The sequence below is a fragment of the Colobus angolensis genome, unplaced genomic scaffold (genome assembly GCF_000951035.1).
Source record: "Colobus angolensis palliatus isolate OR3802 unplaced genomic scaffold, Cang.pa_1.0 Scaffold146, whole genome shotgun sequence".
NCBI classification, from domain to species: domain Eukaryota; kingdom Metazoa; phylum Chordata; class Mammalia; order Primates; family Cercopithecidae; genus Colobus; species Colobus angolensis.
The window spans coordinates 6,665,671-6,693,321 of NW_012114555.1; the positions used below are offsets into that span (position 1 = coordinate 6,665,671).

The 27,651-nt window shown below is 39.2% G+C and overlaps 1 long non-coding RNA gene across 1 annotated transcript; it reads left to right on the top strand.

The window, feature by feature from the left end:
- Positions 1-8,068: 8,068 nt before the first annotated feature.
- On the top strand, positions 8,069-15,773 carry LOC105507238. Its single transcript, XR_001001062.1, has 3 exons — positions 8,069-8,199; positions 13,163-13,309; positions 15,240-15,773. It is a non-coding gene; the product is annotated as an uncharacterized LOC105507238 (long non-coding RNA).
- The last annotated feature ends 11,878 nt before the right edge of the window (positions 15,774-27,651 follow it).

Genomic DNA, 27,651 nt, shown 5'->3' on the forward strand with positions numbered 1-27,651 from the left:
CTTTCCTCAGTGCACAGTAACCCTGGTAAAAGGCCAGAGGTATCCTTGGAGAAGGATAGGAGAAAGATTAACAGTGTAAATTGTTGGTAACATAGTGCGGTCCTTCCTCAGGGGAAACTGGCTTCTCCTTCCAGGGTTTCTGGGTCTGTAAATTGGTTTAAGTCTGGAAATTAATTGAGGAGCCATGATTCTCTCTTTTTATAATTCAAATTAGTCTTTTGTCCACTCGACCTGGAAGTTTTCCACTTATATAAACTAAACAAGAATGCGGTAGGCTTCCTGTCAATTTCATTTCTAGAAATACGGTGATTAGCCAATGCCAGAGCTCTACATGAGTCAGACCATTCTGTTTGCTGCTTTACCTCTGCTGTCCATTATGGTAGCTATGCCCACCTTGCCTTTCATGGTTGAGTGCTGCCACTTGGCCCCTGCCACCTCAGGATCCAACTATTCCCATTGCATTTACATTTTGTAGTTGAGTGACTACAGTTCCCACTGTAAGGTCTGGCATACAGAAAAAAGCAATCACAGAGCTCTTCAAGGATGCAGGTTCTTCCCTCACAAATCTATTTTGCAAAGTATTAATGAAGAGTATATCTTCTGGACCCTTCCAGTTGGGATGAGTAGATCTAAAGTGATTAACCTACTCCAGCATTTCAATCTGCCTAAGCCTTTAGATCCCTTCCTCTACATTAAACCAAGGGAGATCAGATATTTCCAGCTCACTCATAGTGGGCCATCTTTTGATCCATGTTTCAGCTAATCAAGCAAATCAACTATTAGAATCTTTTGTAACTCCCTGAGCTGCAACATTAAATGCAGAATCCCTGTTTAGTAGGACCATATCAATAAATTCAACCTGATCTAACTTTACCTCTTTCCACCACTATCATACACCCTTAATATCCATTCCCATTCCTGTTCTTCAGATTTCTGCTTATATAAGTTAGAAAACTCAAGCAGTTATTTTGGCATGTAGCACACTGTCTCGTGGGTCACGCTCTGAACATTACCTCTAGGGGTCTGCCAGGACTTTAGTCTAGTTATAGGTCTAGAGGCAAACAGGGGTGTTGGAGAGTGCGTCTTGAGGAGAATCAACATTGTCTTGCCTGGCAACTGCCTCAGCAGAGGCCATCATTGTTGTGTCAGGCAGTGAAGGGTTAATCTCAGACAAAAGTGGAAAGGCTGGGTTGGGGAGGGGTGGAGAGGTGGCGTGCATGGGGAGGCTATTTCCCAGGCAAAAAAGACTCCTCAGAATTTAGGAGGTCAGTGCTTCTGGCCTCATCAGGGTCCTCCCACATGTCCCCACTCCAAGTTGCAGAGTACCATTCTTTTTCAATCAATATCCTCACCTTAACAGTAGACACCTGGCAAAGCTGTGCATGCATCTTTTATTGCAGGTCAGCCATTCACATAATAAGAGCTTGTGTCTGATTTTCCACAATTTCAGCTCTTCCCCTACAGGAGATAAGACTCTCACTCAGGGAAATATTAAAAGATTTGAGGCTCAGTATGTGCTTCTGGAGCTGAGAGACAGAATCCCTGAGTTAAATGTTTCCTTTCATTACTTTGTCTAGTGAACTTAGGAGCAACCAACCAACCAACTTCATTATATTCCTTGGTTCCCACATGTGGTCAAAGATATTATATATAGAGTCACTAAACTCCTTGCCTGTCATGAGTGGTGAATCAGAAGTATCAAATGCATTTATTTTGCTTAACTGTCTAAACAATTCATGCCAAAGACTCTCGTGTTCTCCATACTAGTAGAAGTAGAGTTCTTATCATTTTGGGGTCTAGTCATATTAAGCAATTAACTCCAGAAACCCCCAAAGCAACTAAAGAACTTCATCCTTAAAATTTTGTTCCTCTAGAACCACTCCCAATACCAAAATCTGTATTGGTCAGGGTTCTCTAGAGGGACAGGACTAATAACATGTATATAGGACTAATAAACTCCTATATATATATATATGGGAATTTATTGAGAAGTATTGACTCACATGGTCACAAGGTGAAGTCCCACAATAGGCCATCTGCAAGCTGAAGAGCAGGGAAGCCCGTCCAATTCCCAAAACCTCAAAAGTAGGAAAACTGACAGTGCAGCCTTCAGTCTGTGGCCAAAGGCTCAAGAACCCTTGGCAAACCACTGGTGTAAGTCCAAGAGTCCAAAAGCCGAAGAACTTGGAGTGTGATGTTTGAGGGCAGGAAACATCCAGCAAAGGAGAAAGATGGAGGTCAGAAGACTCAGCCAGTCTAGTCCTTCCGTGTTCCTCTGCCTGCTTTTATCCTAGCCATGCTGGCAGCTGTTTAGATGGTGCCCACCCGGATTAAGGGTGGATCTGCCTCTCCCAATCCACTGACTCAAATGTTAATCTCCTTTGGCAACATTCTCACAGACACACCCAGATACAGTACCTTGCATCCTTCAGTCCAATCAAATTGACCGTCACTATTAACCATCAAACCTAGAGAGAATAGAAGAATAAGCTAGTGTCCACCTTCCAGGTGCTTGTCCCACACACCAAAAAGGATGACACAGAAACAAATGGGAGTAATGATGACAGCGTGAGTTGTGGGATACCTCATTTACTTGGCTAAGGAGCCAAATTTAGACCCCAGTTAAGCAGTTTTATTTTCCAAGCTCTCTTCTGGGTTTAGGGTGGAGCAGAAAGGCCTAGAATTCCTCAGAATGCAGGAGGGCATGAGAAGCTCATGACATCCTTTCAGAAAGGTCAGTGGAAGATGGCCTCATGACAGCTCCTGAGAACCTCCCATTCTCTCTGTCCCAGGAACGTGTTCTGCCAAGACTCAGATAAGCTGTGCTTCAAGCTTTGTTTATATGGATATATGCAAGGTAGCCAGGGCACCAGGCCAGAGCTGTTCCCCTAGGCAAATCAGAAAACTTGGATGCATCTACAGAAAAGTCTTAAACAGATTATTAATGAGAAATGAGATGATTTGTGAACATATAGAAGAGAGAATGAGCTGAAGATGTAGATGCTAACAAGGTAAAATGTAATGTAAATAAATGAATAATTATGACTTTTGCTACAGGAAACTGACCTTCCAAAATGTAGGTGGGAATGAGAACTGGCTCAGCAGAAATCTCCAAAGGGAAAGACTCAAGAGTCAAGAGGACCAGGGGATTTATTTGAAAGCTTTTTCTGAATTTACTGTTAAGTGAATGCTAAAAGACTGAATGAGCTATTAGAGTCAATTATTAGGATGTTTATTTCCAACTCAGAGAAGTTATAGGCTTTGCCTAATCCATGCACATTATAAGCATACCACATCACTTTAAGGACACACAGCTTAGGCTGGGGGCACTGAAACCATGTAAAAGAAGATAAAGTAAGAGTTTTCTAGTCTAGAGAAGAATGTTAATGGATTATTATCATTATTAGTATTAAGTAAGGCTGTACTATGTGCTAGATACTGTATTACGTGCTTTACATAAATTATAATACTAAACCTTTACAATAACCATACTGAGTAATTACCATTATTATCATCACTATGTTATATGTTACCATTACCATATTGAGCATTGCCATTATTACCATTATTATTCTTATTTTCCCGATGAGACAATAAAAACTCAATGAGGTTAAATAGTCGCACAAAGTTAGACATGTTGTTTACTAGTGCCTGAGCTAGGATTTGAACCAGACGCACGAACCCTAAATCCATACTCCTAACCAGTACTATAATATCTCACTGCAATTTTCACTTAAAAGGGGTGTTATGGACTACCTTGTGACTCCAAAATTTATGTTGAAATCCTAATCCCCAAAATGACTGTATTGGGAAGGTCTTTAAAAAGATAAATTTAGGTGAAATGAAATAAAAAGGGTGGGATCCTAATCCAATAGGACTGTTGTCCTTCTAAGAAGAGGGAAAACTCCAGGAATGTGCACACTCAGAGAAAAGACCATGTGAGGACATAGTGAGAAGCTGGCCCTCTATGACCGAAGGAGAGAGGTCTCCAGAGAAATCCAGACTGTCAACACCTTGCTCTTGGACCCAGCCTCCAGAACTGTAAGAAAATATACAACTGGCCCTTGAACAACACAGGTTTGAATAGTGTGGATCCGTTTTTATCTGGATTTTCTTCTGCCTCTGCCATCCCTGAGACAGCAAGACTATTCCCTCCCCCTCCTCCTCCTTCTCCTTCTTCTCAGCCTCCTCAACATGAAGACGGTGAGAATGAAGACCTTTAGGATGATCCACTTCCAATCTTCCAATTAATGAATAATAAACATATTTCTCTTCCTTGCGATTTTTCTTAATAACATTTTCTTTTCTCTAGCTTACTTTATTGTAAGAACACAGCACATAATATATGTAACTACAAAATATGTGTAAATCAACCGTTTATGTTATCAGTAAGGCTTTTGGTCAATGATAGGCTATTAGTAATTAAGTGCTGGGAAAGCCAAAAGTTACATGCAGAGTTTTGACTGCATGGGGGCTTGGTGCTCCTCACCACCAAATTATTCAAGGGTCAACTGTATTTCTGTTGTTTAAGCCACACAGTCTTTGATATTTTATAATGGCAGCTGTGGAGGAAAGTTAAATATTATATTTGAACTCAATTGAACGTGGGCACAAACAATGGTCACCAAGTCGCTGAACAGGTTGTGTGAGCTCCTTGAGGCATTTATCCAGCGCTGTTTTGGAGAAATCTGTATTCCAATCTATTCTTATACATTAGTTATTGAAAAACAATAGACACTCGCAAAAACAAGTTGACCTTTTTGTGTTCCTTGAGCCCAGTCATGAAGGGCCCTCATGACTGGGCCTCATGCCAAACAACTCATTACGAAAAGAGCTAGGGTCCCAGACTGCACCGAAGCTTCATGAGACCTCTCCTTGTCTGTGCACGGACAAGTGGCCAACTCAGGAGCCCAGGAGATATATATATATCTGTTTTCCCTTCTCCCCTTCCCATTGCAATTTGCTTATTATATTAATTTGCTTATTATATCTGCATTGCCATTTATTTGGGATAAAGCTTGTTTACCCTTAAAGGTATTGCATGTCTGTCTTTTCTTCTCCCCTCACACGTTTCCCGCACAGAACATTTTTGGCATCACGAACAAGATTCGAAAGCAAAAGAAGCCATTTTTTGGCTGCAGGGTCTGGGCCGAGAGCTCAAGGTCTTCCCCGATTATCCCGGGATGGGAACTCCCCCAGTTTTCCTTCTTGGTGATTGAATGGTCCAGGGGAACTGGCCTTTGTGATAATTGGGAATCTAAATTAGTTCAATTTCAACTAATTTCAGTCAAAGGACTGCGTGAAGTGCTGCAGGGAATCCCAGTTGGTAAAGGGGACTCTGAGGGAATTCCCCACCATGGATGATGCTTACTTACCGCTTATAAGTTAATGTGTCAAGATAGAGACTGGTTGCTTCAAGAGAAATGTAAGCTGGAAAAGGAAAATGCCAATCTGACTTTCAGACTGGCCCTGGCCCAATGCCAGGCCTATGTCTTGACTGATTAGGCTCAAAGCTATCAGCTTATTGCTGAAAAAAGCAGCTGTCTGAATGGCATGGTTAGGGTAAAACTGAAGAACTAGTCAGCCGGGGTTTGGAGCAGGTAAAAATCCATCTCCTATCTCAAGGCCAGGAAATTAACCCTCGTAAAATTTGAGGACCTGCACAAACCGTAAAATTCCTTGGCATCCTATGAAATATTCTGGAGACATCATAGTCCCACTTGGGTAACATTTTAGAACCTCTGCATGCAGTCACTAGAAAACGCTATGACTTTCACTGGGGAGAGAAAGAGAGCATGGCTTTTGAATAAGCTAAACAAGCAGTGCAACTGGTCCTAAATCTACGGTCCATATGGGATGGGCCAGTAGAACTGCAACAACATGCTAATTAATTGGAGCCTTAGGCAGAAACAAGATGGGAAGAGGGTACTTTTGTGGTTTGGATCTGGAAACTGCCAGAGACCAGCAAAGCTTATACTCCTTTCAAGAATCGACTGTTAGCTTGCTATTGGGCTTCACTGGAAAAGGAGCACCTCTGCTTCAACCGTGATGTCTTTATGATTATGATTTGGGTCATGAGTTCCCCTGAAACTCACTGGTTCTGATGAAGGAAGTGGCAAGAGCAACCAGCTGGCTGAATTGGTAGCTGTCCTCCAAGCTATTCAGGAGGAGGCCAGAGGGATTTGTCACCTGTATACCAACTCTTGGTCAGTAGCAAATGGTCTGACTACCTGGATGCCCCAATGGCAACAAAACAAATGGTTAATTGGGAATAAAGAGATTTGGGGAAAACAATACTGGCACACTGAATACTGGTGCCCAATATTGAATACTGGCGCATGCTACCATTACCACTGTTTTTCATGTTGATGCTCACGTGTCTCTGCTTTCTCTTAACAGACTATTTAATCAGCAGGCAGATCAACAGGCCAAAATTTCCACCGTAACTGCAAATTCGAATGTGGATACATGGATTACAACATGTTCAAGCCTTGCAATGAGAGGCATTATAATACATGGTGGTATAGTTGACAGTGATTACCGGGGAGAGTTAAAGGTCATTTTATACAATACCACTCTGGATTCTTTTGCTATAAAACTGCAGATGCAGGTTGCTCGATTGTTAGTGGTACCTTGTCAACCACTGAGGAAATATCTGCCCCAGCAGAAACAACATATGGAACTGGAGAATTCAGGTCCACCAGAGAGGGCAACTTATAATCCTGGAGCCAAAATATGGGTACAGTGTCCATGAGATCCTGCCCCTAAGGCTGGTGACCTTGTAGCTATGGGAGCAGAAAATGAAGGCCTAGAACAATTGCCTAAAGATGAAAAACAATATCATGTTCCCCTCCATTTTTGTTATTACAGAGAATAACCTGTCTGCTAGTAATCAGTACCTGGGTCATCATGTCTGAGGCCGAGAATGAGTTCAACTGGGTAGCCACCGCTATGACAGAAGCCAACTGCAGTCAGTGCTGACAATGTGTCGAGTTGCCAGAGGCCGCCAGAAATGGGTTACCTTGGAGAATCATCCTTGCTAACGTTTCCGAATGAGTATGCCAATACCAATGGGGGTGGGATAATAACACTTGTAATCCAACCTGGACTTCTTTTAACCAAACAGTCTACTTTATCCCAAGCCCAGAGGAAGCACAGCACCTTTGTTACTTAAATTACACATTATAGCAATAAAATTATAGGAGAACTCTTCCTCTTCTCTGGGGAGCCCTCTGGGTATGTGGATTCTACGGGTGGTGATAGCTGCCCCCACATTGGAGGGGGGGATGCACTTGGGGGTGGCCATTAATTTCATTCACCATCCAGGATGGTATTTCCCTCCCCAGTAATCTAAATGCTTGCAAACATCACTGGTTACAAATGCACAGGACCCTCTGGTGGTGGTACCCTATCACAGTATTCTCCCCTGCCGCCGGTACAATCCTGCTACAGAAGTAAATTAAAATATTAAGCTTACCTGTAAAACAAAGCTCTTAATGATAGTAGCACTGAACTTATGTTGTTATCAGATAAATTTGCTCAGCTGCGTACTGTTGAAGTGAAAAGTCGAATGGCATTAGATATGCTTACCACAGCCCAATGAGGGGCTTGTGCTTTACTGCATACTGAATGTTATGTATATATGCCCGACAATTCTCACAATATGACTTTGCTTGCAAAGCCATGGTGGGTGTGGTTTTTATTAGTTGTGCTTTAGATTCTCTTGTGTTTACCCTGTATCTGTAACCTATGTCAACTGTGCCTTTCCCGTGTACAGTGTAAGGGTATTTTCCTACAATTGAGTATCAAATTGAGGCCGAATGTGGAGGAAAAGTTAAATATTAAAACGGGAACTCAATTGAACGTGGGCACAAACAATGGTCACCAAGTGCTGGAACAGGCTGTGTGAGCTCCTTGAGGCGTTCATCCAGCGCTGTTTCGGGGAAATCTCTATTTTAATCTGTTCCTATACGTTAGTTATTGAAAAACAATAGACAATCACAAAAACAAGTTGACTTATTTGTGTTCCTTGAGCCCTGTCGTGAGGGACCCTCATGACTGGGCCTCATGTCAAACAACTCAGGGTCCCAGACTGCGCCGAAGCTTCAAGAGAACTCTCCTTTTCTGTGCACGGACGAGTGGCCGACTCTGGAGCCCAGGCTGTTGCTTCCCAGTCTGGTGGTGAATCCTCTAAGTCTGGTGAGTGTGAAAATATATACATATATATCTTTTCCCTTCTCTTCCCATTGCAGTTGGCTTATTATATTAATTTGTTTATTATATCATTTGCTTATTATATCTGCATTGCCATTTACATGGGATAAAGCTTGTTTACCCTTAAAAGTATTGTGTGTGTCTTGTCTTCTCCCCTCATGTGTTTCCCCACAGAACAGCAAGCCTGAGCAAACTACTACAAGGAATTCAGTTTTTTTATATTTAACATGTATTGAGTAAAGAGCACAAAGATTGAAGAGTCCCAGTCCTTGAGGAGCTAAAGGCTTACTGGGAACCCAAGAATATCTCTAAAATGGAATCCACAGAGAGAGAGAGATTTGGACTTTAAAAGCGGGTAATTTTCTCTTAGAGGAGTCCCCAAAATATATTTATTGGGTTGCCTTGGCTTAAAGATTTTTCTGATGAAATATAATTCAAGGTTATCTAGACTAGATAATCCTTTATGGGTGATGTTGATGAAAACATTCTGACACTCAGCAGTTGTTTAGACTAGATAATCTTTAAAGGTCATGTAATTTGCACCTTTTATCTCTGCTCTTTGTACCTTAAGCTTTAAATGTGTATTTTTAAATGCAATCATGCATTGCTTAATAACAGGGATATGTTCTGAGAAACTCATCATGAGGCGATTTTGTCATTGTACAGACATCAGAATTTACTCACACAAACCTAGATGTCACAGCCTACTACACACCTAAACTATGGTATAGCCTATTGGTTCCCGGCTACAAATCTGTACAGCATATTGCTGTACCGAATACTGTAGCAATTGGAACACAATGGGAAGTGTGTGTGTATCTAAGCAGATCTAAACATAGGAAAGGTACAGTAAGAATGTGGTATATAAGATTAAATGGCGCACTTGTATAGGGTACTTACTGTGAATAGAACTTGCGGGACTGAACTTGCTCTGGGTGAGTGGGTGGTGAGTGGTGAATGAATGTGAGCGCCTAAGACATTACCATATACTACTGTAGACTTTATAAACACTACACACTTAGGCTACACTAAATTTAATTGAACATGTTTTCTTTCTTCAACAATAAACCTTAGCTTATGGTAACATTTTTATTTTATGAACTTTTAAATTTTTGAAAGCTTTTTGACACTTATCATAACACAACTTAAAACACAAACACATTGTACAGCTATACAAAAATATTTTCTCTTTATGCCCTCATTCTATAAGGTTTTTTCTATTTCTAACTTTTGAAGTCTTTCTGTAACTTCCAAACGTTTTTTGTTAAAAGCTTAGACAAACACAGAATTAGCCTAGGCCATGTCAGGATCATCAATATCATTGTCTTTCACCTCCACATTTTTTCCCACTGGAAGGTCTTCAGGGGCAATAACACTCATGGAGCTGTCATCTACTAGGATAACAATGTCCCCTTCTGGAATACCTCCTGAAAGACCTGCCTGAAGCTATTTTATGGTTAACTTAAGTTAAGCAGAAGAAGTACACTCTAAAATAATGACAAATCATTATATTTGAATAATGGTAAATATATAAACCAAGATAGTTGTCATAATTATCAAGTAGTATATACTGTATATAATTGTATGTGCTATACTTTTATACAACTAGCAGCCCGTAGGTTTGTTTACACCAGCATCACCACAAACATGTGAATAATGCATTAGGCTACAGCACTACTGTATGAGTTCATTCTTGCACTGCTATAAAGAAATACCGGAGACTGAGTAATTTATAAAGAAAAAAGGTTTAATTGGCTCACAGTTCTACAGGCTGTACAGGAAGCATGGCTAGAGAGGCCTCAGGAAACCTATAATCATGGCAGAAGGTGAAGGAGAAGCAGGCAGGAGCTGGAATCATGGTCAGAGGAAGAAGAGAGCAAAGGGTGAGGCAATGCACACTTTTAAACAACCAGATCGTGTGAGAGCTCACTCAGTATCCTGAGAGTAGCAAGGGGGAAATCCACCCTATGATCCAGTCACCTCCCCCCCAGGCCCCTTTTCCAACATTGAGGATTACAATCTGACCTGAGATTTGGGTGAGGACACAAATTCAAACCATATCAAGTACCATGGTTCTGACAGCACTAGGCAATAGGAAATTTTCAGCTCCATTATAATCTTATGGGACCACCTTCATATATGCGATACAGTCTTTCTGCTCCTCAGCTCAGCTAGGTTTGAGTTCTTGTCTCATGACTGGAAGAATTAGGCTCATGGACAGGGGAGTGTGAGCGAAGTAAAGTTTATTAAGGAAAAGGAAAACTCTCATTGGAGAGGGGATACATTTGGGGAAGCGGGGTTCCCCTACCCGAAGGCAGGAAAATCCCCCTGTGTGGCTGGGCCTAGGGCCTTTAATGGACTCAGAATGGGGAGTGCCTACTGATTGGTCTGTGAGTATGTAAAAAAGGTTAAAGCAAAGGTGGGCATGACAGTGAAGAAAACCAATTAGGAAAGAGTAGATATATGTAAAATAGGTGAAGGGAGGGGATCAATCAGAGGAAAGCATACCAAACAGGAAGACAAGTTCTCAATCTGGTCTGAGGATTTAGCTTGTGGCTTGGCTTTCAGGCTATAATCTGTCCTTGGCTTGGAGGTGGGGTTTCACCAGAGACCCTCCCCAGTCTGCCTAGGTATTTGGCTGCCTCCTGTCACTATAATTTGCAGTCAGCTGTTGACTGAACCATTATGCAGGTCGTAACTGTAGTTTTATTATAATTACAAAGAAGTTGCAAGGATAGTATAGGGAGTTCTATATACATATCTCCAGATTTCCCTTCTCTTTAAAAAAATTATGTATTTATTCTAGAAACAGGGTCTAACTCTGTCACCCAGGCTAGAGTACAGTGGCATAATCTCAGCTAATTGTAGCCTTGAACTCCTGAGATCAAGCAATCCTTCTGCCTTAGCCTCCTGAGTAGCTGGGACTACAGGCATGCACCACCATGCCTGAGTATTTTTTTCATTTTTAAATAAAGATTGGGTCTTGCTACATTGCCCAGGCTGGTCTCAAACTCCTGGCCTCAAGGCATTCCTCATGTTTTGGCTTCTTAGAGTGCTGGGATTACAGGCATGAGCCACCAGGCATGTCCCTTTTCCCTTTCGTTAATATCTTGCATTTGTCACAACTAATGAACCAATATTCACTTGAGCTTTGGGACCTATTTATGGTAGAAAAAAACTGCAACTTTATTTTGTTTTCAGTTTAATCACACTGATGTGTTTCCTTGCTTTGAAAGTAATCATCAAAAATAGAAATGCTGATGGTTCTTTTAACAAGAAATTTGATTGGGACTTTTAACTGATTAAAAATATTGCAAGGAAAAAGCAAAAACTTACCCCCCTGCCAAATGAGTGAAACAAAAGCTTTAAAGTCTTGAGAAATGTGAAATATTCCAAAATGGAGACTGTATAGGCAACAAAAGCTTTAAAATCTTGAGAAATGTTAGATATCTCAAAATGGAAACTGTGTAGGCTCTGATATATGAATTCTGATATATGTCTGAGACAGAAAAGTAAAATACAGCTGCTTCTGGAGCTCTGTTATAAGAATGTAACTAGAATGAACTTATGTTAAAGCAGAAGGCAGAGAGTAGATCTACTCTTTTGTTGTTGTTAAAATACATAGCTTAAAGGCAAAGCCAACATTTTATTTTGTTTTCTTTGCATTTAGGATAACAGATTTCTCTCATACTTGTTAATGTAGCTGAAATAGGGAGATTCTTTCTGATTGACTTCAGAAGCTTCCTACACCATACTTTTGGGTTGCAGATGTTTGACCTTGAATGCTTTTGGGTTTCTTGTGTGGACTCCAGTTCCCAGTGCTGCAGATTACTTAAGAGTTCGTGTCTGTGCACTGGTTACCTGAGGTACCTTAGAGACGAGAGGTGCTTATTGCAGAAGCTAACAGTAACTGACTCTTTCAATTAGCACTGTACTGGTTATGAATTAACAATTTTCAGGCTAAAAATCGTACAATGAAGGATGTAAAGAAAAAACATATCATCATGCTATTTATCCCTTTTTCCTAGAAAATTAAATTATCCCTGAAAGAAGTAATTGGAAAAAAAAAGATCAGTTGTCTCTGGACAGGTCTTGGTGTGTTGACAATTTATTTTTTTATGGCGGTTTATTCCCATCTAAAAAAATCTAATTTGTGAAATTCCAAACTTTCCAAGAACACTATAAATGTCTTTCTTTTCCACCTGACACTGCAACCCCAACAAGTAGATTTTGATGCGACTCTGTCTGTATCACAAAAGCACCAACAGAGTAACATTAGCTAAGCTTGTGCAACCCACACAGAAGGGGGAATGAAGGGGGAATGGTATATTTAAACAGCAGTGTCTTGTGGGCATTAGATTATGTGACACATGCTAAAAACAGTCAAATCTCCTGCCCATTGTTGGAAACTGTTTCAGACATCGCTCCATTTGGCAGCCCTTCTCTTCCTGTGAAAAGGGAAGGCTGTCTGTATCATCCTCACTGGGTCATAACAAAGATGATATCCATCCCTATCTGTCACAGCTGGACATGGTCAACATATTCACCAAGTTGGAGGAAAAATAAGTTTTTATTTCCACACTGATCTGTATAGTACCTAATAAAAATATGAGTAACCAAAGATATAGATGTATAATTGATGAAGATCTTTATGAACAATTACAAATAGTCTAAAAATATTTAAATTAGCACAGTGTACCACGTGCCAGAATTGACATTCACATTTGTGAGGCAAGATAAGAATCAGTAGATCCCATTAAGCCAAGTCAAATAAATGAGGAGTCGTGCAATAAGAGGACAAAACATTACCCTCGCCTCATCTAGGCCAAAGCTTCTTTAGTCCTTCTGAAGAGGAATGAGAAATTAACAGCTCCTGAAAGCTTGCTGCATACATGTTTGTTTACATTAACCATTGAGTAGATAATAAATATTTTGTTCTATATTCAAGGTTGAGTCCTTTTCAACTAGTTTTTGTGTTGGTTTTGAAACCTCAAGTCATTGACTCCTTCAGCAGTGGTTTAAGAAACTATCTTAATTTTTTAGTCACACGTTGACCATGCCGCCAATTGTTGGCCTGTAAAGTGAACAAAACCAGGTAAATGGCCTTCTGTTCAGGTGCTGCCTGAGCAAAGCATGCATGTCAGAAACAGCCACACATTTCCCCAATTTCATTTGCCTCTGATCCATATTTTCTGAAGTGTAAGGTGCTGACCATCTGCATCAAAATTCCCACAGGGATTATTTAAAATACAGATTGGGACTGAATAAAGAAAATGTGGTACAGATATAGCATGGAATACTACACAGCCATGAAAAAGAAGGAAATCAGTATTTTGCAGCAACATGGATGCAGCTGGAGGACGTTATCCTAAGCAAATGAATGCAGGAACAGAAAACCAAATAATGCATGTTCTCATTTATAAATGAGAACTAAACATTAAGCACACATGGACATAAAGATGGGAACAATAGACGCTGGGGATTACTAGATAAGGGAGTGTTGGGGTGGGTCAAGGATTGAAAAGCTACCTATTGGGTACTATACTCACTACCTGAATGACGTGATCATTCATATCTCCAACTTCAGCATCACATAGTTTACCCAGGAAACAAACCTGCACATGCATCCACTGAACCTAAAATGATATTTAAAAGAAAAAGTCATCAAAATGTTATTCCTATCAATAAAATGCCAAAATATCATACACACACACACACATATTTCAGACTTTGGGGTCCTTTCCAGACCTAATGAATCAGAAGCCCTGGAGGTGTTTCAGAATCTACATTTTAAAGATGTAGCTAGCTCCTTTGAGTGAACAAACTAGAGATTGATAACTATTGCTTTAGATACTGCCGAGATAAGGGAAGAATTAATTCTGTATAGAAAGTCTATGGGAAACCATATTACTAGTTTGTTATTTTTCCTCTGTAACATTTCTATTTGTGTCCCTAGATGATTTTCTCTGGCAGATTTCATTTGGATGTTGAGAATATTTATAGCAAGTTTATGGAGATAGCTATCATTACATACCTGAGAATTCCTATGAAAGAAATATGCTGTATATCTGTAGATGATTTTCAAATTACTCAAGCAATGTATAAAGCACTTATTTAAAAACTTAATTGAAATCATACAACTGAGACAAATCTATTTTGGCAATTCCACATTTCTTCAGATATCTAACAACGACCTACATATTTTCATAGCAAGTTATATGCAGTTTTGTAAATCATCAGTGTAAATCAGGGCAATTAACTTAACTAGTTACTGAGTGTCACTCTGCTGAGAGTCTAACAGAAAATATTCTCAATATGATTTCATTCTCACTGACATTGGTAATTCTATGCTGGGCCAGTACAGGAGCCAAGGAATCTTGATTTTTAATTCCCTGACTTCCATGAAATAATCTTTCTCTACAAGGAAATCTTATCAAAATAATATTTATATTTGAAATAATACCCAGAAGTGTTGTTATTGTTTTAATTAGGAGAGATAGTAATTCAGCAAAACTAAGAACATTATATCTTTCAAATGTGGAGTAGTGATCAGGAGTGTAGAATTGGAACTGGACAGCTTTGACTCAAAATTCTAGTTTCATCAGTGTCACCTTGACCAAAATACTTAACTTCTCTGTGCTTTGGTTTTCTTACCTGTAGAATGACAAAAATAATTGCACCTTTCTCACTGGGCTGTTGTGATGATTACATAAGTTACATGTTTGAAAACAAAAATTACGTGTTTAAAGGTCACATAGTAAGCACTGAAGTGAAACACTTTTTTTATTACTATTAATCTGTTTCATAACCTGGCAAGGGTATGTTTCAGGCCATTAATGTTTGTTTTCTATGTATTTTCCTATTCCTCTTTTTTCCTCTCACTAGTATCTTGAGGTTTTTTTGCCTACTTCAGCCACACCAATGCTGAAAAAAATATTCAAAGAAATTATTGACTTAAATGTTAAACAGATTTCTGGGTCATGTTTTGTTTTGTTTTGCTTTGTTTGGTTTTTCTTTACCCATAGACCACAAGATTTAGGGCTTGGAGCTGGAGAAAGGGAAGATAAAAAGCAGACTGTGACTCTATAGGGAAAGAACTGAAAGATGATACTAGGAATTCTCAAAGTGAGAGGAAAAGGAAAGGCCCTTTTTTGGAAATGACCTCTGATAAACACATCCACCAAAGTTACACCTGCCACTGCGTCTTCCATGGACAGACAAGCTCCACTTTAGCAGTCCTGGATACCTAGAAACTCCCTTTAACAGAGAGTGGGGAATCTTGTCATCTTGCGTGGGAATGGGAGCTTGAAGGGAGAACCTCAGCCTTCCAGAAGGTTATATAAAACCAGTTGATAATTTCCCTAAGAATAGAGCAGTGGACAAACAATTGCTGTTGTAATCCAAATACATGAGTCTACCTACATAATGGAGAAATGCTAACTTACAAAAAGGTCAGGCTGGTGTTTGAATGGTTTTAATTTCCTTTTATAAAATTACAGGAATTATACAGCTACATTGATTAACTGTAATCAGCTTTGAGTCTAGCTAAAAAAAAAAAAAAGAAAGAAATCCGTCCCTTCTCAAATAATTCTTCCCTCCTGCATTTTAAATCTCTCTCTCTCTCTCTCCCCCCCCCGCCCCTATTTTTCTGAGACAGGATCTCACTTCATTACCCAGGCCAGAGTGCAGTGACATGATCTTGGATTACTGCAACCTCCACTTCCTGGGCTCAATTGATCCTCCTGCCTCAGCCTCCCAAGTAGCTGGGAATACAGGTGCAAGCTACCGGGCTCCGCTGATTTTTGTATTTTTTGTAAAGGTGGGGTTTCACCATGCTTCCCAGGCTGGTATTGAACTCTTGAGCTCAAGCAATCCACCTGCCTCGGCCTTCCAAAGTGCTAGGATTACAAGTGTGAGCCACTGCGCCTGACCTAAATCTCTCTCTTAAATGAATCATTTCCCTCTATCCCTTAAAAATAAACTTTTAAAAAAATTTTGAAAATTACTTTCTCTTGACAAAAGCTCCTCAATCTCATACACCAGCTTCCATGTCTCTCATAACTTATTTGTACTCAGCAACTAGTATACCACTCCTAGTTTTATATTTTCACTATTTATTCTCTCCTCTATTCTATCTATCTATCATCTATCTATCTATCTATCTATCTATCTATCTATCTATCTATCATAATATATTTATATAGTAAATAAGTATAGTATATTTGGAAAATTGCATTTCCCAAAATAACCAGTAACTTACCGTACAGGTCTCTTTCAATCATTATCTTCTTTTTGACTTGTCTGAAGTATGTGACATCAGTTCTGATACGGCTTGGCTCTGTGCTTCTACCCAAATCTCATTTTGAATGGTAATCCCCATAATCTCCATGTATCGAGGGAGGGACCTGGTGGGAGGTGATTGGAACATGGGAGAAGTCTCCCCCCTGCTTTTCTTGTGATACTGAGTGAGTTCTCATGATATCTGATGGGTTTAAAAGTGTTTGACAGTTCCTCCTCCACACACACACACACACACACACACACACACACTCTCTCTCTCTCTCTCTCTCTCTAGCCTGTCATCATGTAAGACATGTCTGCTTCCCCTTCCACCATGATTGTAGGTTGCCAGAGGCCTCCCCAGCCATGTGGAACTGTGAGTCAGTTAAACCTCTTTCCTTTATAAATTACCCAGTCGCAGGAATTTCTTTACAGCAGTGTGAAAATTGACTAATACAAATCCCCTTGTCTATTTCCTTGAAATTAACCTCCTTTCGTTTCTATAATATTATAATTATGCTAATGTTTCTTCTTCCTTTATAAGTTCTTTCTGATATCTTAGAGGTCATCTTAGGCCTCAAGAAACTTCCAGTCTAATGCAAAGACTGACATTTTGCATTTTGGGCCAGCCACTCTGTGCACAAACCTCTTCTCCCCGGTGAGTTTTCCTCTAAACATTTGCTGTACCCAATTATGTGTAAAGCACATAATGTACTATATGGACATGGATGGGGAGAGGTAATTTGAATAAAAGAGATGGGAAGGTTTTGTACAAGAGGTGATCCTTGGGATGGATATCCAAGGATGTAAAACTTCAATAGTTAAGACTTGGAGAATAGATATTCCACTTGGAGAATAGAAGGGACTACTTGAGCAGTGACACTAAATTTAAAAAAATACTGCATATTCTGGATAGTTCTGTTAAAATATGCAGGCGGATGAAATAAAAGATGTGACTATAGTACATTGTGAGGTTTGGAGAGCATGTAGATCATGGATGAATGCTTTGATTCCTGTACTTTTTTATGTAGGCGAGAAAGGGCCATCAACAATTTAGGGACAGAGGAGTCTCACTATTAAAGCTATATTTTAGAAACAGAACACAAGTATAACTGTGGAAAATATATTAGTGGGGAGGAGATTTTAGTGATGGAGTGTCTGTTTTTTTAATGTATATCATTCAGTGTCAATTATACATTATTCTCTTGTATTACTTATTTATCTTTTCTATTGCTAAATATTTACTTAGGTATTAACTTCTAAGATATTAAGCTCTAAGGCAGGGCAATCTTGTTTTCCTTTCAAGTATACTATTTCATACACAGAAGTTGTCACTCTGACTTAAACATTATCATTATCATTATTGTTATTATATTAACTAACATGTATGGAACACTTACCATGTGCCAGGCGCTGTGCAAAGTCAGTTACACGCATTATGTCGTTGAATCCTTAATAAGATGGTTCCCATTTTACACTTGTATAAACAGACACTTAGAGGACTTAGTCATTTTCTCTAAGTCATATTGTTGTCAAGCAGTGGAGCCAGGATTCAAAACAAGTATTTTTTGTGTGACTGCAAAGATACTGACAATAGTATGAAATAGACTCTCCATAGTAGTCAATGAATACTTTTGAATGATTGGATACACAAAAAATAGTGGATAAAAGAGTAAAGCTTTTTTTTGGCTTGAGTTGATTCATATAAGCAAGTTGAAATTATCCACTCATATTGGGATGATACCCTGTGTTTGAATTATACAAATATGTTTATCCAGTATTTTAAGATAAGAAAGGTAATAATAATGGTATGAGGCATTATTTAAATAAATGAACATCATTAAAGAACAGTGTAGTAACCAATGTGTGTGCTCTATTCAGATTGCTATCATGCCTTGTAACTGTTCCTGTGTGTCCTCAGACTTTAACATTCTTTTGTTCGTGTCATTAGTAAACTATAGCAATTGTTTTGGAGGACTTTCTTCAGCCTACTGGAGCCTTTGACTGAACGCATGGGAATTTCCATCCTCCTGGTGTGACCTTTAGCCCATAACTATGTGGGAATTTGAAAGGCCAGCTCTCTTCACACAAATTAGTACAACTCTGAGATGTAACTTACTCTCCAGAGTTTCCCTGTGGGATCAGGCTGAGGTTATCCTGTGTGGGAAAGGCTTGAGGTCACACTTATCTGGCTTCCTCACCTTTACTTTCCTGCTTACTTCACACTTTCATTAGGATCACTAATAAGCATTTACTTGATAAATCACTTGCCTATAAAACTTCATCTCAGGGTCTGCTTCTGGGAAAACTGATATAGAAAAAATTATATACCAAGGCCTAGTTGGTGAGCTCATTTTTTCCTCTTAAATAAACAGTTTTTTTTTCAATGTTTAACATGCCATGTGCAACTTCCTACTTTGTTTTGGGTGAAAAAAAAATCAGCAACCAACATTACATGCAGAGTTATGCTTAAATGCCCTTTGTTGTCATATAAGCTTTCATGAGTTATTATTTGACCTGTAACAATTTTTGTAGCAAGTCATACAGAAAAATTTTCTGGGTATATTCATATATAAAAGTATGCCATATATGTTTATTATATAAAAACTAAAAATTGCTTTAAAAATTCCACTAGCGAATTTCTGGGAGTTTGCAATACTGTTCTTAAGTCATATTCTAAATATAGTAAATGTGTTTTTGTCATGCGAGTACTTTTTGAATTCATACGGTTCAGATAATTCTATTTCTCCCAATATTATGAGCAAAACATTGATATGTTTTCTTCCTTTATTTCCCAAACTGAGCATTTTCTTTCTTCCAACAGGACTGTAGACCAGCAAATCATTCCAAATTTAGCACAGGGAAACATCTCATGTTTAAATCATAAGTGTTTTTATGGGTTTTGTGCCTTTTGCCAACTTCATCCTCCACTTGGTTTCAGATAACATTCTGAATAACGGCAGTTATTTCTGTATTGAGACTGGTGATGATGAGAAATTCTCACAACTGGCTAGGCCTTATATACATCTTGTATTCTTTAAGTGGAAATCAATGGTCCTCACGTCTTGAAAACTACTTGACCCCCTTTGCTTCCACCCACTTTCCTTAGATTGTAAGCAATTAATGTGACCCCATCAGCATCCTAATCCTACTCATGTCCCTGAGTACCACTCACATGGAATGGAGCTACCAAACCTAGACATTCTCCTTAAACTTGCAGAAGAAACAGACATGAGGAGAGATTTTAGTTTAAGAGAAGATATATAGTCATTCTTAGTCCTTTTCCAATACAAAATACTAGCTACTTCCTGTGTCTTGGCAGCTACATTTCAAATCCTGATTAAGGTATGTCCTAAAGCTTCGGAGTAGAGTAGATGCTCTTTTCTTAGGTTTTATGCAAAATGATGGCCCATTGTTTTGGATCAAGCCTCTGCACTAGGCCCCAAGAGTCCAGACCAAACCAAACTGGAGTTACTCATGCTAAATGCCACATCATCAAATTGAAACTTTAAGCAAGCATATAGATTCCCAAATAGACTATTTATTTTCCCTGAGAAGAGAAGATTTCAGTCTACCTGAGCCAGCATAACAAGAAAGTCCCCTCTGCATTAACCCTTACCAAAAAAAGGAACTTGAAGTAACCTGATGTTAACCAATCAGTTTTTTCTATGGTTGTTTTCTTGTTCCCACCTTATAAATCCCACTTTTCTGCCATTTCCCAGTGGGATCCCTTATTCTGTTTTGTAGAATGGAGAGTGCTGTGATCCATGCATCACAAATAAAGTCAATTAGTTCTGAAACTAAATTTGTTGTAACTTTGTCTTTTGACAAGGGGTTAGCTGGCCTCCCCTCACAGGAGGGCAGGGTGTGGTAACTCAGGGAAACAAGCATAAGGTAGGAGAAGCAGATGAGAGGAGCAGATAAAAGATGTAGGATTAATACCCAACAATGACCAAGGAGAAATCCTGAGATTAAACTCTATCATCAAGTTCCATGACCCATTGGATGCTGGGCAGGAGAGGCAAAAATTAAAGGGCAGGAATTGATTAAGACTAGGAATGGATGGAAAGGTGAAGGAAATAGCAGGGATGAGGCAGGAAGTTTTGGCACATTTATAGCATTGTGAACTGACCTGGCGAGGCTGTCTCATTCTGCTTTGATAGTTTCGTCCCTGTTAACACTGTAGGATCAGAAAAACAAGTAACATATTAAAATCCTCTTATGTAGTAGTTAAGAGTGATTCACTCTATAATTGAGGGGCACAGCAGTAGGCAGTGGGGTTATAACTGATAATAATGATCATAATCATCATTGTGATGATAATAGTAATAAAAATAGCTCACACTTACATGGGGCTTACTTGTGGGATGTATATTATGTAGTGGATATTTTTCCAACAGCTTTACATATATTAACTCCTTAAAATTACCCTATGAGGCGTTACCATTATAATTCCAATTGTATAGATAACGAATCAGAAGCACAAAAAGGTGAAGTGCTTTGCTTAAGGTCACTTAGCAGGGAAGTGGTGGAGCCAGGATTCAAACCTCAGGAAGTCTGGCTGCAGGTCTGTAATAGACTGCCTGCCAATACTGACATTTAGATGAAGAGGCAGGAAATGTACATAACCATATGTATTAGCCTGTTCTCACGCTGCTAATAAAGACATACCTGAGACTGGGTAATTTATAAAGGAAAGAGGTTTAATGGACTCACAGTTCCACATGGCTTGGGAGGCCTCACAATCACGGTGGAAGGAGAATGAGGGGCAATGTCATGTCTTACATGGCGGCAGGCAAGAGAGCATGTGCAGGGGAATTCCCCTTTATAAAACCATCAGATCTTGTGAGACTTACTCACTATCACAAGAACAGCATGGAAAAGACCTGCCCCCATGATTCGGTTGCCTCCCCCTGGGTCCCTCTCATGCACATGGGAATTACGGGAACTACAGTTCAAGATGTGTTTTGGATGGGGACACAGCCCAACCATGTCACCATGGAAACAGCCATATAAGTCACTTTGCCATAAACAGTGAATTAGTGCAATACACAATAGATGCCTCAGAGGCATGCAGGTGGGAAGAATGTTGTGGGTGGTTATTTAAAAAGATGATGAGTCTTTAATGATTCAAAACTCAAACTCAAACTTCCAAAGAGAAAGGTATTCATTGGTGTTGTATCGGAAAACTCAGGAGTTTGTCTTCTGGCATGGATGTATCTCAGGATTCAAATTACGTTATCAGGAATGTTTCTCGTGTCTTATCCTGAATTTTCTTTCTTCTTTTGGCTTAATTGTCATACGTGTTTTCCTCATCTGGGCCTCCTAGCAGCTTCCGAATTACGTTCTGCCAGTTGGTCACCACCAGTAAGGAACTTCTCCTACCCCGTATTTCCAGCAATTGCTCCAGGACTGATGCTTATTGATTATAATGCCCACAGCTATAAAGACATGTTTACCTCAGAGCCAACTACTGTGTGTTGGCCTGGGCTACATGCCTGGGTCACTTAGGCATCCCATGCCTCAGAAATGTGTCTCTCCTAAAATTATACAAATTAAAAGCATAGGAGAGGCAGTTTCCCAAAAGAAAATCTAAGTGCAGTGGCTGGAGAAAGAGAAGAAGATGGACTTCCAGAATTGTGAGAAATAAATGTGTAAGCCACCCAGCCTATGGTAATCTGTAATAGCAGCTCAAACTGACTGAGATACCATCATATTTCTCTACTCTGGAGCCTTGCTCCATTATTAATTTTTTTCCATTGCACCTTAATTCTCTCTATGCACGTCATCTCTTCAGCCGAAAAATATGCTCCTGTGTTTCCATACCTCTTTTTCTTTCCTTTTCTTTATTCTGGGACTTTATTATTTTTTAATGACTGACTACCACATCCCCCTAATACTTTGCACTTGGGCTGAAGCTACAAGATGAGGCAAATAAAAGAGAAGGGTGGAATTAAGGGCATTGATATTAATGAAAATAATATGATAAATAAAATGATAGGCCCTTCCCACTTACAAATTTAAGTGCTGAACTGCAAATAAATATTAAATCATGATTAAGCAAGGGTTTACCTGAGGAATTCAAATACATGTAATAACAGAAATTCATTTCACTAATGGATTAAAGGAGAAAAATCACATTAACTGAATAGGCGCAGAAAATGCATTTGATGGTATCCAATTTCCATTTATTATAAAAATTCTGAATAACTCTAAATAAATTGAAAATGACTTAATTGATAAAAGGCTATGACAAACAATACTTAATGCCACTTAATAATACAGGAGTCTCTACTCCCACCTTGTATTATCTGCCTCATGGTATTGGAGATCCTGACACAATGCAATCAGCTAACAAAAAAAAAAAAAAAAAAAAAACCATATTAATCAGAATGGGCTCACTTATGTTGCAGTTCATAAAACTCAAGCATTATACTTGTTTAAGAATCACAGGAATTTGTGTCTTGCTCATGCTAAATGATCTACATGATTGGCAGAAGGTCTGGGCTCATTATCACTCGGGTGAGGATGGAATAACCACAATCTTAAACATGCCAGTCTTTGTATCTAAGGGAAATAACAGCTTAGGTAGATGTAGCATCTACAATTAAATACTCAAAACTTCATTGTTCAGAAATAGTCATGTAGCCCCACTGAGGAGAAGGGGAACTACAAGTAAAATCCTTATACAGATCAAGAAGGGGGAAGATATGAAAATATTGATGGATAGTACTAATCGCTATTACAGAAGGCTATCAATTGGAAAGGAAGACAACATATAAAACTGTCCTTCTTTGCAGACACATGAGTATCTACATAAATTAACAAGGATAACAAAAAAAGAAATTATTAGACTGATAAGATCTTGTGGCAATGTTGCTGATACATGATCATTTTACAAAACAGAGAACTACGTCATGGATAGTGTTCCTATCCATTCCTCCTCTCCTATTGTGGGTGAAATATGTGCTCCTTGCCACTTCAGAACCAGATTCTGTTTCCTCTCACTTCTTCAAACATAATGCAATCTCTGCTTCCTCTTGTGTACCATCCATTCTCCCTTCATTCCTGAATATTTCCCATTAGCACTCAAATATTCAAAGATCTTAAGAATTATTATTCTCATAACCTAAGAATAATCCTCTATTGATTACACATCTACTTTCAGCTCCCATTCCATTTTGTTGTCATTCTTTTTTTAAATATATTTCCCTTTTTTATATATACTTTAAGTTCTGAGATACATGTGCAGAACGTGCAGGTTTGTTACATAGGTATACATGTGCCATGATGGTTTGCTGCACCCATCAACTGGTCATCTACATTAGGCATTTCTCCTAATGCTATCCCTCCCGTAGCACTCCACCCCGCAACAGGCCCCGGTGTGTGATGTTCCCCTCCCTGTGTCCATGTGTTCTCATTGTTCAACTCCCACTTATGAGTGAGAACATGCGGTGTTTGGTTTTCTGTTCCTGTGTTAGTTTGCTGAGAATGATGGTTTCCAGCTTCATCCATATCCCTGCGAAGGACATGAACTCATCCTTTTTTATGGCTGCATAGTATTCCATGGTGTATATGTGCCACATTTTCTTTCTCCGGTCTATGATTGATGGGCATTTGGGTTGGTTCCAAGTCTTTGCTATTGTTAACAGTGCTGCAATAAACATATGTGTGCATGTGTTTTTATAGCAGAATGATTTTCAATCCTTTGGGTATGTACCCAGTAATGGGATTGCTGGGTCAAATGGTATTTCTGTTTCTGGATCCTTGGGGAATCACCACACTGTCTTCCACAATGGTTGGACTAATTTACACTCCCACCAGCAGTATGAAAGCGTTAATATTTCTCCATAGCCTTGTCAGCATCTGTTGTTTCTTGACTTTTTAATTATCGCCATTCTAACTGGTGTGAGATGGTATCTCATTGTGGTTTTGATTTGCATTTCTCTAACAACCAGTGATGATGAGCTTTTTTTCATATGTTTGTCAACTGCATAAATGTCTTCTTTTGAGAAGTGCCTGTTCATATCCTTTGCCCATTTTTTGAAGAGGTTGTTTTTTTCTTGTAAATTTGTTTAAGTTCTTTGTAGATTCTGGATATTAGCCCTTTGTCAGATGGATAGATTGCAAAAATTTTCTCCTATTTTGTAGGTTGCCTGTTCACTCTGATGATTTTTTTTTTCTTTTGCCAGAATCTCACTCTGTCTCCCAGGGTAGAGGGCAGTGCGGCAGTCTCAGCTCACTGCAACCTCTGCCTCCCGGGCTTTTCTTCTGCTTCAGTCTCCCAAGTAGTTGAGACTACAGGTGCACACCACTGCACCTGGCTAGTTTTTTGGCAAAAATCCCAAACACAATACAATATTATTAACTATAGTCCTCATGTTCTACATTAGATCTCTAGATTTGTTCTTTCTACATATCTACTACTTTGTATCCAATCAAATATATAGAGAATAAAACAGTGGTTACCTTTGTCTCTTGAGCCCATAGTCTTATATTTTTCCCACATAAACCACCAATTTTTTCAACAATGTCAATTCAAAAAGTCCTTCATTTCCTCCACTGGTTTGTGGTACAACTTTTATCATTTAATAAGAACTAAATTCTTGGCTCCATTGTATTTTACTAGCCCTTTGAATTAGTTTATTCTATTATTCAGTAATTCACTTGAAAAATATTTGCTGAGCACTTACTATAACCTAGAATTATATTTGCTGGAGAAATAGAAAAAAAATCCTGACTGTAAAAGTGTTGTATACATTTTGCTTCATCGAATCCTCTAAACAACCTTATGAGATAGTAATTGCTGCTGTTAGTCCCCCATCTTATCAGTGAAGAAACCATGACACAGGCAGCTTATGTAACCTACCCAATGGTCATGCAGCTGCCAAATGACTAAAGTGACTAAGCTGGAATTCAATTCTAGTCAGTCTGATTCTGGAGCATGTGCTCTTATGCACTGCACTGCACTGACTCTGAACCAAATGAGCAACCACTGGAGGAGTCCATGATTGACTAAGACATTGACCCAGATATTAGAAGGTTTACTACCCTGTTGTGTTGAAATTAGGCAACAAGTGGACAAGAGTAGCAGAAAGGAGACAAATTAAAGACCATTTCAATTGTTCAAACAAGAGACGATGGTGATTTGAGTTAGCTATGGAAGAGACGTGGAGTAAAAACTCTGGGTTCTGAAGTCAGTTATGGCTGAAGACTTGAGGACTACTGAGAAGACTTCTGCCATTTGGTGTAAATCATCATATCAGGAAAGAAGGAACTGGCATCTGCAGAATCTCTTAGAGTGGAATTCCTTCAGAAATGTAGGTGAGGTGTACGGATTCACAGGAGGTCACATTTAGGGTCAGGAAAAAAAGGAAAGCATAGAAGAAAAATGCTGTTTATACCTAAGTAACAAAAAGGGGCAACAATTTGCAAATCTTTGTAAACTACCATTTCTAAAACTGCCACCATGATGTCTTAGATTTTTTTGTGTCAGACATTAACCACAGTCTTTAGTCTTTGTCTTTCTTAAAATATAGCTACTATTGCTTGAGCTGTTACTATGTACTGTGAAACATAAGCTGATAGCTACATCTTCTGTTCATATTTCAATCAAACTAATGTAAACAGTTCCTAGATTGCTTGGTATAACCCATCAGAAAATGTCTTTGCCAGTCTGATCTGTGATTTAACTTGTGTTTAAACATTTAAATCTCCAATTTTGTAGGCAGTTCTCCAATTATAAACCAATTTTATTTAAAAAACTATTTTGTGACCTTATTGTTTGGAAAGGAGAATGTCTTTTCGCATAAAAAGAGTATTATAAATGGTTGTAGTTTTCCAGGCCAATCCACTTTCCTGGGCACTGGGCCCACCCTAAGCAAAATTTTGAAAAGTCTGACATTTATTCTTGGCAGTTTCCCTGAATAGTTGTGGGTTGTTCATATGCCTGGCATTCCTACACACAAGCACACACCTGCACACAAGGAAATTATGCTGATTTTTAAAGTAAAGAGATAATGGGGAGGAATTGCAGGCAAAGCAATGAATAGGGATATATTGCTTCCATAACTTAGTGGATCTCCCTCTTGTGTGGGTGTCAAAATCATCTCTACATGTTCTTCAGAGGAGGAAATCAGAATCCCTACAGGTAGGGTACAGGTGCAGAAGTTACTTACACAGGTGATTCTGCTGCACAGCAGTAATGCAAACCAGCACCATGGTGATTCAAATTTTCTATTCTTTCTTGAGCCCATTTGTGATATAAACCAATGCTGCAGGAACATTAGGCAACACCAGGCATCCTTTCCTGTAAAAAGTGAATTGTAGGTGGAAAGGTGACTTAGTGCCTACAGGTGACTTGAAGATCCTTGCTAGTTGGTGGAATTTATCTCATGCCCAGTTGGACAATCCCTTATCTTATGAGGAAGCCTTACCTGGATCTATATAACTATGAGATTCTCATGGAAATAATAGTTCTCCTTTTGTTTTTGTAATGGATAAATAGAATTTTTACTTTTGCTTTCAACAAACGTAATAAAAGAAAAGTCAAACCACATCATCTGAAGGGAGAAGAAGCAGGTCAAATCCCAAAGCATTTCCATTGGCAGCCAAGCTGCAATTAGTTCATTCATTTCATCCACAACTGCTTCCTGGGAGTCTGCACTGACCCAGGCACTTCTCTAGGCTCTGGAGCTATAGAGGCAAACAAAACAGAAGTCCCCACTTCAGTGATGGGGACAGAAAGGAAGTAAGCAAAATGTGTAAAATGTATGTGAGATGACAATAAGTGATAAAGAAATAAGTAAGTTAGAAAAAAGGCCTAGGCGGCCATAGTGGCTCACACCTGTAATCCCAGCACTTTGGGAGGCCGAGGCAGGAGGATCAAGAAGTCAGAAGATGAAGACCATCCTCGCCAACATGGTGAAACTCTGTCTCTACTAAAAATGCAAAAATTAGCTGAGTGTGGTGGCACATGCCTGTAATCCCAGCTGCTTGGGAGGCTGAGGCAGGAGAATCTCTTGAAGCGGGAAGTTGGAGGTTGCAGTGAGCCGAGATCGCGCCACTGCACTCCAGCCTGGTGACAGTGTGAGACTCTGTCAGAAAGAAAGAGAGAAAGAGAGAAAGAGAGGAAGGAAGGAAGGAAGGAAGGAAGGA